Source organism: Setaria italica, chromosome III (genome assembly GCF_000263155.2).
Source record: "Setaria italica strain Yugu1 chromosome III, Setaria_italica_v2.0, whole genome shotgun sequence".
NCBI classification, from domain to species: domain Eukaryota; kingdom Viridiplantae; phylum Streptophyta; class Magnoliopsida; order Poales; family Poaceae; genus Setaria; species Setaria italica.
The window spans coordinates 41,276,188-41,282,002 of record NC_028452.1 but is presented as its reverse complement, the minus strand read 5'-3'; positions in this window follow the sequence as shown (position 1 = coordinate 41,282,002).

Below are 5,815 nucleotides of genomic sequence, written 5' to 3'. Positions count from 1 at the left end.
TGATGTCGATGCTTTATCTATTTCAGGGGGGAAGTTTGGCAATGCGACGGCTGCGTCACGGCAAGCTCATTGGGTAGACGGTCTTCTTCCTTCTTTTCGCGATGGTCGGGACATGTACAAGCGAATCCACTTTCTTAGTGACCTGATCAATGAACTCTGTAGCCAGAGATGGTGTTGATGGATCTTGCTTCCTTCTTGGCGTCCTTGAGTAGATGATGAGATTGTCAGGGAGAACCCTCTAGGACAGCTCTTGCGATACCAGGCTCAGCGGACTCGAGGGTGGAATGAAGCCTTGGCTGCATGGATGGGCAATGCCCTGGTCACCAGGCGAAGTCAAGCGCACAGGAAAGGCTGGCACGGACTTGACGCACAGGTGATCGGGTGACGCCAAGCCGAAGGTGAAGGTCGCCGTCACAGGGATCTGCGAGGATGGCTAGTCGCGTAGGGGTCGCCGGAGCTGGAGACACAAACATGAGTTGGATTATGAACCAGGACCGAGTCGGACCCGTCGCCCCCCGGTGTATCTTCAGTGGCGCTGAAACATTGTCCATCGTGAGATGCAGCTAGGCAGTCAGGTTGAATTGCTGTATCGGCAAGGTGGCCCTGAGGCAAATCTCGATCATTGGCTTGCTCCATCTCTTGATTAAGCGGTAGGCGAACAGGATCAGCGCCAGCCGTTGTGGAGTTCATGCGCTGGTAGGAACCCGAGGCGCTCGCCGCCGCAGCGACATCAAGCACAGGGGCCATCACACCCGGCGCGGTGTCCATGCCAACTCCTCGTTTGGTGTTGTCATTGCACCCCGAGGTGGCTGGGCCCAGCCATGTGTGCACGGAGACACGGTGGACCCCTGCCATCATGATCAATCCGCCTTCCACCGCTGACGCCGTAGGAGAAGCCGCAGATTGTCTTCGCCAACGGCGGTGATGATGACGGTGACCTTTGTCAGCTGCAGAAGGGGGTGGGTTGGGTAGGTCCACCGATGGGGAGCCATCGAGAATTCTCACCGAGATTTGCATGGGGTAAGAGAGAGAGAATGTTGGACGTACTGATCTCCCAAGCCTGGCATAGCAACCTTAGGGATTTCCATGTTAATCAATGGGGGAATGCGGTCTGGATTGGAACACCAGGTCGTGAGACGGAAAGTCTCGCGTTGAGTGGCCGTCACCGGATGGACGTTGTGGAGAAGGCAGCAGTCATTGAGAAGCTGCGTCGCCATCTCCACGTCCCATGCGTGCGCTGGTATTCCTTTGAGCTCCACCTCCACGACTGCAGGTAATAATGCCGCCGAGGACTTCATGAGTCGCGACCATCATGTAACGTGCGTACGACCAGGGGGAATTGGGATAGGTCTTCCATCGCTAAGGATTCTTGAAGCCGTGAGAGAAAACTAGCGTGCCCCAAGGAAAGCAAGGACAGCAGAATTTCCTCGATCTAAAACCTCTGAGCCACCGCCAGCACAATTGCCCCAGTAAGTTCACCCAGATTGTCCGCGATCCCTGAGATGACGAGGGCGCGGCCGGCGAGCTCCTCGACCTTCCGAGTCATGGTGACCGAGCGACTGATCACACGACATGGCCAATTGAGGTGGCCGGCGTCGGTGATCAGGCGATCATCATCACTCGAGGCGAAGGAGGGAGAGCCATCCGTTCCACTAGGGCTAGCAGCAGTGTGCTGGCTAGGCCGGCCACGACCCCTCCCACACTTGCGAGCACGCCGGCGCCATCTTCTAGCGTCAGCGCCCTCAACAGTAGCAGTCAGCGGAGCAGTAGTAGCCGGTGGGGCCATGGGAACCTGGGAGGGCGGCGGTGGTGTTGAAGACGAGGAAACTTGCCGCCACACCAGCCTGGAATGAGGGCTGGTGAGAGAAGACGATTGCCATCCAGGACAAATGTAGGAGCGATGACCAGTATTCCAACACCGGAAGCACCGTGGACTAGATTTGCATGACGTTGCGCGGTGCCATGGGGAGAAGCAGTTGAAGCACTTTCCGCGAAGGTCAACCGGGATAGGGCGACGAGGATGGCTCGCAAGGCGGCGGGCCTCTTTGCGCGCCCGTCGGCTCACCACCGTGTTCCAGCCATCCGCATCCAGGCCAGACAGCGGGGGCAGCGGACGGGCGTCAGCCGGACGCAACACGATCCTAGGGGAGGCGTCGCAAGGGGGGCTCGCCGAAGGAGGAGAGGAAGAACCCATCGGTGGCACGGTGATCGCCGCTAGGAGCACTTCCTTGAAAGATAGAGGAGAGGCGCCGCCGCCAGACTTCCCAAAAGGGGGAGAGTCATGGCACCAATGCTGAACTTTGCTGCGCCCAGCTACTGTCGCGGAGAGAGATCTTGACTCTGGTAGAGAGGAGGGAGAGGTGGCCGCCGGTCTCAGGGTGAGCAACGACGTGGGGCTGGTGGGGTTGGCTATGGCGTCAAGGTTGGTGGAGGGGAGGGAAAGGGACGAGGGAGACGAAAGGGACACCATCCGATTTGGAACTCTTCTCACGTAACTACTATGTTTTCTGAAACAATCAAACGCAGTATCCATGGATTCTTTTTTTTGGGTAATGACCATGAATTTATTTCACATGCATACACAGCGGAATATGGTGTTTAGAGTCTATTTGGTAGAGTTCCATCTGATTCTAATTCTCTATGGGAGCTGATTCTCTAAGAGAAGTGATTCTGTGGCTGAAAGTGATTCTCTTTGATTCTCTAGTATAAACTCTTAAAATTAGGATGGAGAATCAATTCACAGAATCAGGAGAAGCTACTTTTTCCAGCTCCCAGCCTCTTAGTTCATTTCAAAGAATCACTTCACAGATTCAGTAGAGAATTACTTCTCTCTTAAAAAGTATTTGGCAGAACTCCTGCTGGAATCAATAGAGAATTAGCTCGGGAAGCTCTACTAAATGCACCTTTAGAATACCGATGATCGATTTTACCGGTCAAACTACAGGCCCCACAAGAAATGTTGTTGTGCCAATAAGTTCGCGTTGTGGCCCATGATGAAAGCCTAGCCCATAGAGGCCCATCTACCTGAAAGAAACAAATATAGAATGCAATTGCCTCCATTCCAAAATAATAATAATCAGTAACATAGAAAGAACATATAAAAAACTAATAAAGAAAAGAACTTCCTCGAATGGCCTTTCTTGCAAGGTATAACACTCATGAGTCATGACATTTCACTTATGCATAATAAGGAATCAAACTCAAAGGAATAAACGTGTGCCGGTGCTTGTATTGAAACTCATTATACTTAATTTCTTTAAATTGAACTGGTAGGAGAGCTGATAATTATATTAAAAAGAAGGAAATTTTAGATGAGGAAAAAATATATGTACAAGAATAGAAAGAAAAAAAGAAAGAAAAAGGAAAAAAAACTAAAGCTCTGCTTAGCAGAGTAACAAGATGCTTAGCTCCAGCCATAATCCATTGTGATGATTCCTCCTAAATTCTTGCTAGAACTCAGGGTGTTCGTTGATTCCTTATGATCAAAAACTTGTGCATTGCGATCTTTCCAAATTTCCTTGATGGTTAGTGTTGACGCTGAAAATCGACCAACGATCCTCAGCGTCGGACACACGACCCGGGAGAATCTTCTTAACTCCTGTTCGGGTTATCACCCTGGTGCGGTTCTTGCGGCGTGCAAGTCAATCTGACCTGTTGATTGACAAGGAAATAAAAATATTAAATTCCAGGAGCCTCGATCGGCTAAAGTTCCGATCTGTCTTAAAAAGCGTATCGGCGAATCGGCCGATTCACTGTAGAGGTGACCAGCTATAAAACAGCCGATACCGTGTAGCGATTGTAAAGAAAACTACTAGAGCAAGCTAAACAACGCTAGAGAAGCAACACTTGGGATGGATCTAATCGGCTATGTGATAACAAAGAATAAAAGTGATAAAAGTCGATAGTTCGTATCTCAAGCTAGATAACTGGTGATAAAAACTAAAATAACAGGTAGAACCTACGATTCTAGTTGATATCGATAACTGGTGAATAAATCTAAACGAAACAATAGCGATGCGCCCGAAGTTAAAGCTTAGATATTACTCAGTAAGCGGAACTTACAGAATCAGCCGGAGATCGTGTCGATGCAGCCCTGCCAACCCGTACGAACTCATGAAAGAAAAAGTATTTTGGCGAAGTCGCCAACTTAAAAGTAAAGTACGAGTAAAAAGTAGATTTGTTGTATTGATTGATGTGTTGTTTTACAAGCTTCACGAGGCAGCTATTTATACCCCGCCACAACTGATTTCCTAACCGACTAGGATCTATCTCTAATTTAAAACGATAATAAATATTTACAAACACAACTCGTACCCAAGTTGGTTATTATTTTCCCACGGGCCAATCTCCATCTTCAGCTAATCTTCATCTTGGCCCACCTTAGGCCCATACCGGCCAAATCATCCCGACTCCCAATCGGCCAGCCTTTATCAACTCCCTCTACCAGTCGGCCGAAACACTGTAGCATAATCGGCCGATTCCCAACTGTAGCTTCTAGCTGCCGCACTAGCCGCTTTTCTCCTTCTTTGATGCCAATTTCATACACGTGTCAAAATCCAGCTTCAACACATGGCCCCCAGTTTTGGAGTGAAACATAACTTTTGCTCCGAAACTTTTCAACTTTTAACTCCTTCCCCGAAGAAAATGCAACAGTAAGCGCGGCTAAAACTCCTTTTCGCTCCGTAGTCTCCTCTCTGACGATTGCAATTTTTTGAACCAAGCGCCCACAGGCAACCACTCTTCCCAAAATTCGTGTAGATGGCGCGGTAAAAATCCCGCCTTTACCCTTATCTCGAACCGCCTTTAGATACCTGCATCCTCCGCCGCTTCTTCTTCTCAAACTCTGAAACCTTCTCTCCCTGGCGAATCATCTCCCATCGCATTACGGCGCCCTTTCATCTTCCAGCTGCATCCCTCCGGTGATTTTTCTTTCATCTTCCGACCATCCCATTCCGTCCACTCCAATGGCGGCTCCATCGGCAACCATGGCTTTCATTCCAGAGGTAAATATCCCGAAACTTTTCCTTTTCACCGTTTCATGTATTTTTAGATCTGTTCTTAGTTCTCCCTTTGTATTCTCCTTAGGAACTTAGGCAGCGAATCACCATCACTTTTTCTGATGCACCCGGCCTCATTGGTCTCAGCCCCATGGGGAATCTAGATCCCACTGAATTGATCAACCTGGAAACCCACAGGATCCCTTTCAAGAAATCACCCATGGATTTAAGCCAGTGGACAAACGCTTTCAGATCATAGCCCAACGAAACCCTTGGCTGGAAGGAATAGTTTCAAAGGATGTCCAATTCCAAGAGGGTTCTCTGGGATGAACTAAAAATCGGCCAATGCATAAACTTATCTCTATCTCAAATGGAGAAGAATGAACCCTTGGTCATGGCAGCTTCTTATTTCTGGTCTGACGCCCTTAATGCATTCCTCTTTGGACATGGGCCCATGACTCTTACCTTGGCCGATGTTCTGATGTTGACCGGCCTCGATATCTCTTCGCCTGATAAGCCCTTCGATTTTCTAATCAAACCAACCCATCACCTGGAAACAAAGGGAATCGGTAGGTGGAAAGGCTATATTGATAAAAATATGAAGACCGGACCTATCGACGACAGAGAGTACACAGCCTTTCTAATGATGTGGCTAGAGAAACACTTCTTCTATGGCAAAGCACTCGGCCCTTCCTCCAATACACAGGCTCTGTCCGAGGCCCTAGCAAAAGGTTCTACTATTCCCTTAGGAAAACACCTGCTAGGATCGGCTTATCATATGATGCACCAAATCGCCGTCAAGCTGTCATCCGAAGAGC